The 16,180-nt window shown below is 39.8% G+C and overlaps 1 long non-coding RNA gene across 1 annotated transcript in view; it reads right to left on the bottom strand.

Annotated features, from left to right (window-relative positions):
- Positions 1-16,180, bottom strand: part of LOC139039890 (uncharacterized) — a 95,396-nt gene that overhangs the window by 53,606 nt on the left and 25,610 nt on the right. The window lies entirely within an intron of this gene.

Raw genomic sequence — 16,180 nt, 5'->3', positions numbered from 1 at the left:
AAGAGGGCAGGACGGAAGGCAGATAATGGTAGTCCTCTTCCCCCAACTCACTCCTAGAATACCTACAGACAGGTAGACACACACGTGTACACACCCCCTAGAGAGGAAGAGATTGTAGCCTTCTTCTAAGGGAACTGAAGGTCCCCTCCCAAGATATTTTAACAGACTGGCATTTGGAGATCACTCTCCCAATGAAACCCATCAGTTGGCAAGCCTTCCAAAAGCACCCAGAGCTTCTGATCAACATTTTAATGCCTCACTTTTAAGTAAAAGAATGAATAGCCGAGGATTAAAAACACTTAAGGAAAAGTTTCCAACATGAAAGAAAACCCAAAACAAACAAAAGAGAAAAGAGACTGGAGAAAACACAGCAATATAGGAAAATAAACAAACCCTTTTAAAATCTATAATCATCTTCAAAAAATAAAAGAATCCATCACTCTCATAAGGCAAAACTGGGATGCTATGAAAAAGGAAGCATTAGAGAATAAGAAAGTAAGATAGAAGTTAAAATTATAACCAAATGAAAATTTTAACTGAGGAATTGAAAGAAGAAAATCTCCAAGAAAATAAAAAATGAGACCAAAAGAGAATGAGTTGGAAATGAAGAGCAAAAAGAAACAAAATTTTCTTTCCCAAAAGAAAACAGTAAGGCAGGAAATTATCAAAGAAAGAATACAAGAAAAATTTCCAGAATTGGACATAAGCCTACCAGAGAGCACACAGCACAATGAATAAAAACATCTATACTACAGCTCATCATTACGAAATTTGAGAACATCATAGATACCTAAAATTTCCTTACAAAGTCATATACAAAGGGATGGAATCATCAAAATGTCATTAGATGCTCAACAGCGAGACTAGATTCTAGACAAAAATGATGGAAAGTGCCTTCAGAGTTCTGAGAAAAAATCATTTCTAACCTAGACTTATATATCCAGCCAAACATATGAAAATGTCTTTATTCTGCCCTTCCATTTTTAAACAAGTACTCAAAAAATTATCTCTCATGCACCCTTTTCTGGGAAGCAACTGAAGTAAGGGCTTCCGAAATTTAAGGGAGTTCTAAGAAAAACGAAGATATGGTATCTAACACAAGAAAATAACAAAAGAAATCCCAAGCTGACTGTGGTCGACCAGATCTAGAGCACACCAGTCCTATCTGAGCAAGAGGGCAAGAGACTGTGAGAGAGGGGGCTTGAGGGCAGATAGACCTTATATAGTATGTGATATGTTGGAGATTTTGGAAAAACTATTGCTAAGCCAAATATATGGAATATCGGGGGGTGGAGGAGAAGGCAGGGATAGTGATAGATATACAGAAAACTAAGCAAATGAAAAACTGAAAAAACATAGGCAGTTATCAACTCTAGGAAAGAAACACAGTTGTTTAAGAAAGGAAACATAATTGGAGAACACTTCTTGGCTCAAGAGTGAATCATTTTACATAATCATAATAATGTAAAACTCATTCTTTAATCAAAAAATATAATATTTGGATTTTAGGGTCAGGGAAATTAGATGATCATGGTGTAAGAGAGTACTCAACCACCAAAACAAGAAATTAACATCTAACAGGATAAATCAAGAAATAACATGACAATTGTATTATTTAGAAATATGGTTGGATCTGAGTGGCCTAAATACTTTCTCTCTTCAGAGTTTCCTGGTCTCATCTTCCCTTTTTGGGGAGGTCTACATCTAAGGTAACCCTTCTATTTACTATGCTATCCTTACATGGGATTTTCTTCCCTTCACTGGCATCTGCAAACCTCTCCCTGGATTTTCTGGAAGGATTTATGATCCTGCAGGTCATAGGTTAACTGGAAAGTCTTATTTAATGCTTCCCTGAAGGATGACCTTCCAGGTGAGTCACACTGAGGTCCCTGGTGTCACACTCTGAAGTATTAGAAATCCAGGTCATCCTCACTTACATACCTGCAAGGGCTCCTATCTCCCTCTCATCCCATAAAAATAAAAAGAAAGAAATATGATGCAAAACAACCCTGATATAACAAGGTGAAAGATTAAAAACGGTTGCCTCTGGGAAGCAAACTAGGGAATTGAGAAAGGAGGAACAAAGGACTTTTTAAATAAATGTCTTTAGCACAATTTGATGTTTTAATTATACATGGACTACTTCAATAAAATAAAAATAAATATTATGATCTGTCGGTCATAATAGGTTTATTCTATGCCTTGTGGCTAAAAACTGCAAAGGTGTATTTCTTGCCCATACTCATGTCCTCTGCAGGTGTCAGGGTGGCTTTGCTCACTGTGGTCACTCAGGGACCTGGACTGATGAAACAGTCGTCATTTTGACTGTTTCTGATCCCCATGCCAGAGGCAAAGAGAGCGCCCTGAGGGTCTAGTATCAACAATTAAATACTCCTGGTTTAAAGAGACACAGGTCATTTCTGCTCACGGCTTACTGGCCAGAACCACAAAAAGGCCAGGATGGCAACCTACCATGTGATTAGACAGGAGGAAGAACTGAAAATATTTGATGAATTGTACTAATCTCAGTCACATAGTGATGGAGACGGTCTGGGTCAGTGGTTCCCAAATTTGGCTACACAACTAACTCACATGAGGAGTTCTGGATTTCAGTACAAATTCCCAGACTCACCCCATATCTACAAAATTGGAATGTCCAGAGCAGAAGGTGGGAATAGGTAACCCTACTGAGGCTAGCCTGAAACCCACCCAACGCTGTGAACCTGAGAATCACACCACTACAATAGCTCCAGGGTTTCTTCCAAAGAGAGCATGCTATGAAGCAGGACACGGAGTTTGGTGGACCAAGTTGTTTTGTATATGTAAATTTTATTTCATTAATAAAATGTTAAATGTTTTACTCTCTTTTATTTAATCTTTCTAAAACATATTTCATGTCTTCATAACTTACATAGAGTAAGTCTTTCCTTACTGACTCTGAGTGATCAGTCAGCCAAGAATTCCCATCTTCATTCTAGCACTTCGCTGGTGTAACAGTCCTAGCCTCAGGAAGCTCATGGCCTAGTGAATAGACCATCTCCCTGGACAGCGTGGTTTCCAGCCACGGCCAGTCCCTCTCCTCCACAGTACATGGCCCTGGGATTTCCAACCCACTCAAGTCTCACACACTGAGCTCTGCTTGTCACATAATTTTGATTAAATATGCCCTTGACAGAGTTTATCAAATATATATAATGACCTCTTTTGAAAAAAAAAAGAAAGTGTTTGCAAATGCCTAAAGCTAAATTAAATTGCTTTTATTATACATTACTTAAATATACACAAATACAAAAATAACTATATATACCTTACATTTCTAGTTCTTGTACAACCATAAAAACAAAATAAATAGAAAATAATAGCTAAGAGATTGGGCACTTAAAATCAGAATGTCTGAGTTCAAACTCTATTTCCACCATTTATAACTGTGTCTCCTTGAGTGTTATTTAAACTGTGTAGGCTTTGGTTTCCTCATCTATAAAACAGAAATGATAATAATTCCTATTACATAGGTTGCTTTGAGATTAAATTAAATAATCCACATAAAGTATTAATGAATGATCAGTTAATGTTAGCTATAGGATTTATTGCTTTTATTACAAAATCAAATAAAATGCAAATTGAATTAATATAGTGTGATACATTATATCTTGCTGAAACCAAATAGCCAACATGAAAGTGGTACTAACTGAGCTATGACACAGGTTGAGTCCCACACAATCATACTACCATCTCTATGATGACTCAGTTTACCTACCATATTCCAACTGCTAGGAAAACTGCATTTGCTCAGTGCACAATGATGGCTATGACCTTTTCCTGGAGTGTAACGCATCACTTGTGTACTGTTTTCCTCTAGTCTATTCTCAGTAGCTTATAACAACTAAAGTAACAGCACAAAAGCTGGTTTTGAAATTGTGTATCTGTATTTGATAATAAGATGGTAATTCAGATTGGCCAGAAAATGTTTATTCTTATTTCTTAAATTGTCATCAAAATGAAAATACAATACAGAATCTACCACTGAAACTTCTAAGGAACCCTGGCCTATGATGGGAAAGCAAGTAAAAAGCTAATGGTGTTAGATGCCAAAATTTAGATCCTAAATGATGAGCCAAGTATAACAAGATGAAAGTTAATAAATATAACTGAAAATTCCTACAGTCATGTCCAAAACATAAATCATGCAAGTATAATTGGGAGGACATATTCTGATAAGAGCACATATTTTAAGAACCAAGGGACTGTTCAATTATCAACAGCATGATGTGCTTGCCAAAGAACTAATGAGATTTTGGCTACATTATCAGAAGCAAAGTCTCCAAAATAAAGGGAGTTCTACTCTGCTCTATGCAGGTGTGATCTTACCTAGAGTCATGCATTTGGTTCCAGACAAGACCCGTAAATAGGCCCATTAATAAATTAGAACCAATCTATTGTGATAATTAAAAACATGGAATTCAGAGTTTGAAAGATGGGAATTGGAACTTCAGCAACTCAGGCATGTTGGTTCACCACTCTGGGCTTTAGTTTCCTTATCTGCCAAATGGAGACATTAATAATGCATATCTCATGGGACTATTGTGAGAATTCAATGAGAAAACACCTAGTAATATTTACTGTACTCTAAAGGCAAAATGCTAAACACAATGCCTAGCAAAGGTAAGATTCTCAAAAAAAAAATGATTTAAACATTTTTAAGCACGATGAAGGACACAGGCCAATGGATTTTCTCTGCGTTTATTTCATATAAAAATTATTAACAGAACTGAGAAGATTTAGCTAGGAGAAGAGTCATCTTGAAAAGAACGTGGGGTTGGTGTGTTCAAATATTTGAAGGTTGTCACACAGATGAAAGAACTGGGACCAATGAGTCCAAGTTACAGGGAGACAAATGGTTTTTCATTCAACATAGGAAGAACTATTCAATGAGTGGTTCAAAAGCTAAGCTGCCGCCACAGGAAATGGTGAATTTCACAGCAGTGGGAAGTTCCAGAACTACCTGAGGGTCTATGAATCAATGAAAATCCTCTAATGCTTCTCCACTCTGTGGAGTCTCTTTCTCTGAACATCTCATCTACTTACCAGTCACTTCAAGGTTGCAAAGTCTAAAGACTGGGCTGTCTCTGGGGATAGTGCGGGCCCTATTAGACGAGAAGTATTAGAATTGAGGCTAGGTGGGTATGAAGGGTCAAGCTAGATTATCTTTAAAGTTCCTTCCAACCATTAGAATTGATACTTCTAAGCATATAATGGCGTGGTAATTTCAAATGGAGTCAAGGAAGAAAAATCCCCTGGATGTACAAATAAATGAATCCAGGTTGAAATGATACACATCTGCACTTGTTATAAACACTTATTTCAAATAGCTTTGTTGCCATTTTCTTCACCAAAGTCTAGTGTGTTTTAATGATAAATGCTTGCAGTACATTACAAAGACAAGGAGTTTTCTTAGAATATACATATAAATGACAAAAAACTTAGTCTATAAAACTTGAAGTAAAATCCGAGGGCAGTAATTATATAACATCCTCTGAAAATGTGAAATAAGGCTTGACTTTAGTTCCCGCTTCCACTTTTGGATCATGAAAAATATCACCCAGTATGGTCTGAAATTCAATGCATAGAACTTAGGTGTACACAAAAATGTCTGTAGAGAAGAAGCTACCGCCAGATCATCCCAAAGCCATTACTGTAGTTAAAACTCTGCCTTTCTGACTCCCTTGCAAGGAGTAAGGGTGTCCCATTGAACAATTTCATTCTTTTAATATCATCAGGTGCTTACATGAAGATGAATGTGGAGGCTTTTGACATACTTCCTTCATATTGCTAAGAGTATACACTTCCTCCCGAGAATGTTCATTCTCTTCCTTAACAAAGAGCATGATAGTCTCAATCCCTGGCATTTTCTTTTTAATACACAGGGAACTTGCAAATGAACTGAAAAATGTCATTAAACACACTTCCTTTAGTCATGCAGTAATTTAGTTGCCATGGTAACTTTTGGTAAACTTAAAAAGTACTTCAGAGGGGTCATTTCTAATGCTTGTTTTTAAAATTCTAAAATTTTAGAAAATCCTAGAGGATAAAGAGGCTGAAAATGCTTCTCTCTTCAATACCCAACCACAGACTCATTGAATAGAGCTCAGCTATTCACAATATGACATCCATTACACTTTTCACAATGATCACTTCATCATTTCCCACGTCAAGATCATTCTTATAGGCTGTCCATATCTTCCCAACTGAGTGAAAGCATTAACTCGGTCTCCGTGGCAGTGAAGGGAATTAATTCTCGAAATAAGCACTTTCCCATAATAGTCCCCAAAGCTTTTCACAATTGAGCACTGTCATTTTGGCCTTCCATCAATAATAGGGTGACAAAGTACACTTTGAGGCAGTTTAACAAAGGAACATCAGATAACTCAGGACTTGAACACATCCAGACTGCTACCCCAGGAAACCTTGTTGGACAGGAGGCTCTAATGATTCACAGCTCAAACTTATTCTGTTCATCAACCATGTCAGTGCTCAAAAGGTTTCAGGAAACACTGCCTGGAAGACTTTTTTGGCTAATAGCTACACTTGACAACTGACCTTTAATCTTTATTTCACATTATCATCCTATCATTAGCCAAGAATAATACATGAGCATTTTTCAAATATGATTTCACGGACTGTAGAGTTCTAAAGACTTTTCATCCAAAGAAAGACACTATTATTAGCTTTACAAACTCCGACTATATCCCGGATTTTTAAAAAGAACTTAATTAAGTAAAATCAATGGTTTCACTAGAGTTGAATAAGCAGTCACACACTATTTGTTTCCTTCTTTTCTGTGGGGCTCTCTTGGTCACATTAGAATAGGATAACACTCAAGAACAGTGCAGGCTGTGTGGTAGAAGGAGCACTGACCAGGAAGATAAGAGTCTGCTTTGACCTTAAGCAAATCATTTAGTATCCCTTAGTCTGTTGCCTCTTCTGTAATATACGAAGATTGAACTAAACAGGAAGGCTTGTGGCTCCAATCAGTGTAGCTAGAGCACAGAGGAGAAGTAAAAGATAAGGCAAGATGAGGTTTGGCCAAGTAGGCAGGGGCCAGACCATGCCTTGTAGGTTTCCTCAAAGATTCTGATATTTACCCTAAGATCAGTAGGATAGAATCCATGGAGGGATTTAAGCAAAGAGGTGGTGTGATCAGAGATGTATTTTAGGAAGCTCACTGTGGAATCTGGATTAGAGATCAGAGTAGAGAAATTGGAACCAATCAGTAAACTACTTTAGTAGCCCAGGTGACTGATGCTACGTACCTAGATTAGAATGATGGCAATGAAGATGAATATAAGGGAATGGATTTGAAAAGCACTTAGGAGGTAAAATCAACAGGACTTTGTCTGGAGGTTAGGGAGAAGAATAAAGAGTCAAGAATGGCTCCAAAGCTGATAGCTCATGTAAACACTAGTTGATGACGCCATTGGCTGGAATAGAATACACTGCAAGAAAATTTTACTAGTTCAGTTTTGGCCAAATTGAGTTAAAAGTGCTGTAAAATATCTAAATTGGGATGTCAAAGCAGTAAATGGGTCTGGAGCTTAGAGAAGGGATCTGAGCTGAAGATAGAAATTTGAAAGTCATTGGCGTATGGAAGGCAATTGAAGCCACGGTATGGAACAAATGTAGAGTTAGGAAAGAAGAGGCCTAGAGGGCCAGCCCTGTGACCCAGTGGTTAAGTTCGGGTGCTCCGCTTCGGCGGCCCAGGGTTTCTCCGGTTCAGATCCTGGGCACGGACCTAGCACTCCTCATCAAGCCATGCTGAGACGGCATCCCACATAGCAGAACTAGAAGGACCTACCACTAGAATATGCAACTATGTAATGGGGGGCTTTGGGGAGAAGAAGAAAGAAAAAAAAGGCAACAAATGTTAGCTCAAGACCAATCTTCAAAAAAAAAAAAAAGAAGAGGCCTAGAGCCAAGCTCTCACAAATTCCAACAATTTAACCTCTAAATATAGAAGCATAAGCCGTGAAAGATACTGGGAAGGGAGAAGCCACATAACTGAGAGGAAAACCAGAATATAGCGTTAGCCGGGGGGGAAGTATTTTCTGGGAGGGAGAATTCAACACTCAATTTAGTGACTGGAGGTCACTGGTGATCTTAGTGAAACAGTGATGAGCTCAGAAGCAAGATTAGTATGAGGGTTTTTTTTTAATTTTTACAAGTTTATTTGCACATAACAATTTACCCTAAAAGAATCTTAGATAAAGGGGAGTCACAAAAAGAATACTTGAATGAATCATGTTTAAAAAGGAAAAAAAACACATCAGATTCTGAGCATGGATCTGTTAGAGACTCAAACTACGTTGTAAATAAAGTTACGGTGGATTTCTGCACCCCAGTTGCAGTGTCCCTAAGTGGAGAACTTATATTCCATTCAAGTATAGGACAAGCTTTCACGATTCACAATTCCCACAAACTGTAGAGCCTTATTATATCGGGTTCTCAGAGCCCGGGCAAGGAAACCACTGAATACATGAAACTGACTTACTGCAAGGACTTTCAGCACTTAGTCACTATCACAGACATTTGCAGAGCACATTCTATGTCAAAGGGACCATGCTAGGTGCTGAAGTCCAAAGAAAAGTCTGTAGACTAGTTTAAAGCTATGGAGGGACTACCCTGGGGGGGGTCCTTCTGAGGTATGACTTCACAATTACTCTCTCCCAGTTCACAATATAGGCTGAATGGGAGATGATCGTGTATTTTAGAAGCACTGGATTTTGGTTCAATTAGGTCCTTGAATAGGATTAAATGATCCTGGAGATAACGCCACCTTCCTCTCCCAAGTCTTCTTTGGCAACTATGCTCATTCGCTCATTCATTCATTCATTCATTCATCACTCTCCAGTCATTCAACTATGAACCAGGCTCTAGCACTTGCACTGGGAATTCAGAGAATGGTCCTTGCCCTTGAGAAACTTACCAGATGGAGGATATCCCTATTCAGGACATACTAGCCTGCACAAAGCTGAGTGGTGAGTAGCTGTGATTGAGAGGGTGGGGCTATTAGCTTTTGATAGATGGCTATGTTTAGGATCAGGATCCATCTGCAGCCATTATGGGAACTGTTTTGGGGAAGAGTGAGAGCCTCTGAAAAACCATGGTGTGGTGAGGAAGCTTGTAGGTACCCAATCAGCCCACTGATAAAGAAGATCTTACCAGCAGCACTTTATTTATAGAATTATAGATGCTGCAATTTTGAAGGGACCTTCAGTGTCATGTAATCTCCCACTACTTCCCCAACATAGGGCTCCCCTCTGCTGCATCCCCTGCAACCACCTGTTTCACAAGACAGCCGGTTTCCTTGCTGGACAGTGGTCTTACGGTGGTTAGCCTCCACCTCCATCTCTCTCCTCGGTCCTGGGATGATCTGCTTCTGTCCCTGCCCCTCTGGCAGAGTCCACTTTACTACTACCCACAGTAGATCCAGCCCTGCCCCAATGCTGACCCAATCCTTTTAAATGGATATCATAATCCCACCTCCCCCAGATTGTTGAAAAGAGCCCAGCACAGTGCTTTATCAAACTGACTGCCGTCTTGGTCCCCATTCTCCCTGCCTTGGCCCTCGGGATCTTCTGGTTATGAGATCTTGGGATGGTTACTTGCCACTAGGGGCAAGTAAGGGGTCCTTCTAGACACTCAAGACCTACCACTAAATCCTAGTTCCACGACAGGGCCTCTGCTTCCTGCTGCTAGAGCTTCTCCCTCCCACCAAAGCAAGGCAATGCTCTGCATATCTTTTAGAATGTCCACTTTTTTGGTCTTAGAGTCAGAAGTCCTGAGTTCCAGTCCCCATTTTGACACTTCCTGGATATGTGAGCTCAAGTAGCTTGCTTATTATTTGCACACCTGAGGTCCTTATCTGCAAAAAGGGGGACAATAGCACCTATCTCGCAGTGGAGGGATGATCAAAGATGATGACTCATTGAAAGCACTTTGGAAATCATGGAATATTCTGCATATCCTAGACCTCCCTGCACTCCTTGTTCCTGGGCATTGGTCAGATTACAGGGTTTGGACTGTCACACCTGTTCCACTGTTTGTAGGCCCTGGTTTGGTAGGCTCCATTCTGCCCTTGGGAGCAGCACTGAATAAATCGCTCCCTTCTTCAAATACATGAAACCATCATATCACATCAGGTGATGGCCCTGCCTGAGGCCCTCCTTTGGCCTCACTCCTATTTAGTAATACCCCCTCTGAAATACTCCTATTTTCCAGTAATGTCACTTTCTCTCACTGCTAGCTTCAGTTTTCATCAGATTGCTCCCTTCCATTCTCCTCTACAATTTTCCAGTTAACAATACTAGTCTAGACCCTTCTTCTAAGAGAAGTGAGAGCAGGAAGGCTAGAGGGGGCTGAGAAGTCCCATGAAAGTTCCTGTATGTGTGCCATGAGGACAGTGGCTGCTGCTTGAACAAACCTCATTAGTTTTCCAGCTGCCTCTGTGTGTGTATCTTTCTATTGACAGTGATTATGCAAATGTGATATTTGTTTTAATGAGCATGTCAGGTGTGTTTTGCAGTAACGTTATATATGATTGACTGTGGTATTAAAGTAACAACTTGATGGCAACTGCATACGAATATGTGGAGCTGTAAAAATAGAGGGCTGGCAAACTCTCTTCTTACAGTGGCACAATCTCTGCTGGACAATAGGAGCCTAAATATTCTGTAAAGCAATTCCCATGATGGGAAGAAAATTCAGATATTCAGGATCCATACCTAGTCATCATTTCTGCCAAACTCCTTTGGAAGCAGAGGAGTGGCCGGGGGCTCCAGCCAGCCACTTAACTAATCTTAAGGAGGTAGTTTTCAGCCCATATGCAGACTCTTTGTGGAGCTGTCCCGGGGCTGGAGAAGGGGCATACGTTATTCTGGAGATGCAGAATGGCAGAGCGGTTTTAGAGTCAGATCACACCTGAGTTTAAATTTTGATTTCTGCCCTTTCTTGCTGCATAATCTCAGGAAAGTTACTCTCTGTGGACCTTGGTTTTCTTGTCTGTAACGTAGAGACAGAGGATAATGCCTACTTCATGGAATGCTGTCAGAATTTTACGAGGTACTAGCTGCAAAGCACTTGGCATAGTACATGGGCCCTCCAGAAGTTGTTTATGTTGCTGGAGGCTAGGACTGCCACGGTGTTAGCTTTCTGTTCACTGTTTTAGATGTTGGGGAGAAGATTCAACCCTATATTTGTCCTCCCACATTTTCCTCCTACCTCCAGCATCAGTTCTCCCTGAGGAGAGTTCTCAGTTCTCTCTGGTTGCCTCTCTTCACCTGTATTACAAAATGTGAAACCCTCTTCTGAAGGATACATGTAAGTGACAATGTAAAACAATGAGAACTGCTGAGCTCTCCTCCATGGGCTCTGACAGTTGTCTGGCAAGATCTGGGGAGAAGCTCATTGACAAGGAGGCTCTCTCACTTCAGCTCGGGTCTCTCATGTGTTGGGTAGGGAAGAAAGGTGGCCTGCTGGAGGAAGAGCCCCGTCACTCTCTGGGACACAGACAGGGCAGCACCAAGGAAACCAACACATCAAAATTGAATCAGTCACCAAGACAAGCACTTTCGACAAAAATCTATTTTCATTTCTTTGATTTCACCATATGATCTCTAGTTATTGCTCTGACTCTTCCCATCACAACACACACTTGTACATATTTTGCCCAAATCACATAAGATTGGTAGTAAAGGACCAAACATCACGGGCTACCACTTGGTCATTTTATCTTCCTACTCCTGATTCTAGAAAAGTATACGACAGGAAACACACCACAACCACAACAAAATGGATGGAATATCTGAATTCTTATGACAAATTATAGTACATCTGAAGGCTTCAGAGCATTCCTATTGTCACAAAGGGAAAAACATATTTCATTATCTAGAAAGCCTGAGCATCAAGAGAAGACCAGTCTGACCTTCAGGTTTCTTCCTTTTCCAACAGTATCCAAGTCCTTTTTAAGTTTGGGGCCAGCACTGGTGGCACTCTGTTCTCTTCAAGTTGTTCTGGAGAATTTCTGCTCAGTTCACTGTTCTTAAAATGTCAAACGCTTTACATTTATAGACACAAAATGGTTTGCCTTATGAATTAAGGTCATCTACTCCAGCAGACTAATTATAGTTTTAGGACTTGATCAGCTGAAGTTGGGTGTGAATTTAGTCTATGCTCTCCTTGGGTTTCCAATATGTGCCCTCCTTAGGATTTATTACAAAATGAATTTACACACTTCAAATACTGGAGACTCTTTTGAAACTGAAATATCTTAAACTTTTAGAACAGCTTGGCTTTAAGATTCACAAATAATCCAAAAACTTTTTAATAATGAAGTACCTCAACCTTCTCCCTCATGAAAAATTGAGCCAGAATTCCTAATGAAATAAAGCGATTTGAACTTCAACTCATATAACACAGGATTAAATGTTTCCAAACCAGATTGCTCAAAAAGACCCAAAAGGCTTAAATAATTCATTGACGGTCAAGAATTATACATCATTTCCAAACTCCAAGAATGAGGCTGGGCTGAATGAGCAGAGAAAATACATATAAAGTTGGCTAAGGCTTGGGGAGGCCTTCCCAACTGGGCAGCCTAGTCACACCTCGCCCCTCACAGCACAAATAGCAATTCATCATCATACGCTACTATCTTTTTTATTTAAGAATAGCATTTAACAAGCTTATTTTAGAATCAGATTCATTATCATTCTTAGGAAATGTAAAGGCCTTAAACCTGCTCCATACTGTGTGATTACACCTAATTAAAGTTCACATCTTTCGCAGAAAGGTGGAACATCAGTTCCAATTTTACACACTAGTGTGATCTAGAGCATAGAGCATCAGACTGCAGGTCAGGAGACGCAGGTTCTATTTCTGACTTGGTCACTACTTTTCTGGCTTTTGTTAATGCCTCAGTTTTTCCACCCATAATACATGGGCAGAGTTCATTAGGACAAATTACATCATCAGCATGTATTTAAAAACTGTCAAGCCCATACTGTGTGCTCAACACCATCCTATTTCCTAGAAATACAGTAGTGAACAAGAAAGACATGATTCCTAGACTCACAGAGCTTATATTTGTTCCAAGTATTTTTACTGCTATCCAATCACTGATACGACACTCTCAGGAACCACAGAGGACACGTGAAGTCAATAAGTCAACCAAGTCAACAAACATTTGTTGGATACTGCAAGGCATTGTTCCAGATGCAACTAGAAAAAAAAATGTCCCTCACTGGACCTATGCTGCAAGAGGACAGAGGTCATGTTCATCATTGCACTCTGTGTCCCCAAAGTCTAGCACAGTGCCCAGGACTCAGCAAGTGCTCAATATATAATTGTTAAATGACCAAATGAATGACTCTGTGAATGAAAAAAAATCATGAGCCCTTCTCTCAAGAGATTAGAATCTAACTGGGAATTTAAAGCATCTGTGCATCTATGCATCAACTACAATAAACTACAGTATGTTAAGAAAAAAGACACGAAGGACACAAAAGAATTAAAAGCATGAACTCAAACAAATATCTGTACACCCATGTTCACAGCAGCTTAATTCACATTAGCCAAAAGGTGGAAACAACCCAAATGTTCATCAGTAGATTAACGGATAAATAAAATGTCATATATCCATACAATGGAATATTATTCAGCCTTAAAAAGCAAGGAAATCCTGACACATGCTACAACATGGGTGAAACTTGAAGATATTATGCTAAGTGAAATAAGCCAGACACAAAAAGACAAATATTGCATGATTCCACTGATATGAGGCATCTAGAACAGTCAAATTCACAGAGACAGAAAGCAGAGCGGTGGTTCCCAGGGACTGTGGGGAGAAGGAGTGAGGAGTTAGTATCTGTTTGGGATGAGGGAAAAGTTCTGAAAATGAATAGTGGTGATGGTTGCACAATAATGTGAATGTACATAACGCCACTTAACTGTACACTTAAAAATAATTAAAATGGAAAATTTTATGTTACGTATGTTTTGCCACAATAAAAAGATAATGATACTTATAAAAAGACATGAAAGATTTTGGGAGCCAGTGACAACGTCACAAGACATGGACCCTAACCTGCTTCTCTTGTCCCACCTAAACTCTAACTTTTGTGTTTGACATAATTCTCTTGTCTTCTTGAAAGGTGCAGGTGTTCCTTTATCTAAAACCTTGGGGCCTTGAGCTTCTGCAGTTTTCAGCTATGTTCCAGAAAGAAGCTCTAAGTGACAACCGCTCTGGACCCAGCCACTCTGAACTGGACCAGACCAGCCCAGACCGCAACCACAAGACTGGCACCTGCACAGATGGGCAGAGAGTTGTACTAAAGTAATCTGCCCTCATTAACATCATAAATTCCCCTCCTCTGGGAGGGGTAAAGCAGTCATTTTTAGATCATGCAATGAATGTAAAAGCATGATTTCAAACCACACATGTGCAAGCTTATGCCCACCTCTACGTGCAATGATGAAACTTCCCCTGCGAATATTCATTTCCTACCCCAAATAAAGATACCCACCTCCTCGTGCTTGGGGGGTCATAGCTTTGTGAAATTATTCCCTATGATCTCCATTTTTCTTTGTTGCATTCCGCAAATAAAAATTCTGCTTTGTGAAACAACTACTTCTGGTGCAGTTTGATTTAACTCCCAAGAAGGGACCCATGTTTGGTCCAGTAACAACAACATCTGCCTGGCTTAACCAAGGAGGGAGTTCCTAAAGGTGGTGTCATTTGAGCTTGCTCTTCCTTTTAATGCCTATAAATCAAAGTTTTCACTGTTAACAATAAAAACAAGCATTCGTTTTCATATGGTTCACCAGTTTTATGTGACTCCTTATACAAGAAACTGGTAAGAGAGGGTTGCTTGTGTGCAGAGGCACTGGAAGTTCGGAGAGTAGGAACCTAATGGGCTGGCATAGGAAATGACTTCCTTTTTACTGTACATTTATCCCTTTTTCATCTTATACATTTATTCCTTTTTTTTTTTTTTTGAGTGAAAGGCTTTTTTTTTTTTTTAGGTAAAGATTCACCCTGAGCCAACATCTGTTGCCAATCTTCCTCTTTTTTTTCTTATCTCCCCTCCCCAAAGCCCCAGTACATGGTTGTATATCCTAGCTGTAAGTCGTTCTGGTTCTTCTATGTGACCCACTGCCTTAGCATGGCAACTGACAGACAGGCGGTGTGATTCTGTGACCAAGAAGCGAACTCAGGCTGCCCAAGTGGTGAGTGCCAAACTTTAACCACTAGGCCACCAGCGCTGGCTCTACATTTATTCCTTTTTTATTTAAGAAACTAATATTAAAATAAATTTAAAAACAAATGATTCCAGATCCTCTTTACAAAGACTCCCTAAATGTGTGATGCTCTGAAAGATACACCAATTGTCTATAGTTCCTTATACTCCTTTTATTCAAAGGACATAAAAGCAGTCAACGTTCCATGTCAGAAGCATTAATCAGATAACTATCAAAGCACTTTTTCGATTTGAAATTCTAACCATCTCGTCTGAGGACATTGGTTTTATAACTTTGAAATCTCCCTCCCTGCTAATCACCCCTTAGCACACAAATGTAAAGAACTAATATCAAATCATGCAGACAGTACAATTTTAACAAGGCTTCCTTCCAGACATGATTAAATCAAGGTCTTGGTCTTGGTAAATAAGCTTACCAAGATTATGAGAGAGCCTGAGTCTGAGGTCACTGGTCCACAGCATCTCTGAAATGGACTCAGACCTGAGGTTTGTAACCTAAAGAGAACAGGACCCAGGAGAGGGGAGGGCAACTGGTACAGAATCAGAAAGTGCCAGCTCTGGTGACTCTCTGGCATTATCCTAAGTACCCAGTCTGGCCTGGACTCTGGTGCTGGTGGGAGGAGAGCACAGCAGAGGCCCCAGTCCAAACACAGTAGTCAGAGGACAGGGTTCCCTGGGGAAGTCACTCCTTTTCTCTGAACATAAACTAGAAGGGGCAGCACCATCAAATGAGGAAACACTGGCTTTTTCTAACTAAACTCATGCTTTATCACTCTTGGCAGACAGCAAGTTTGTAAGTTATCGTTTTTTGTTCCCACTAGTTAACAGATTAGAAAGGACTTCATAAATATTGAGATATCCTTTCAAACTGT

The sequence above is a fragment of the Equus asinus genome, chromosome 12, assembly GCF_041296235.1.
Source record: "Equus asinus isolate D_3611 breed Donkey chromosome 12, EquAss-T2T_v2, whole genome shotgun sequence".
NCBI lineage: Eukaryota > Metazoa > Chordata > Mammalia > Perissodactyla > Equidae > Equus > Equus asinus.
Note: the sequence above shows the minus strand (reverse complement) of the source record. Positions and strands in the feature narration are given on the sequence as shown.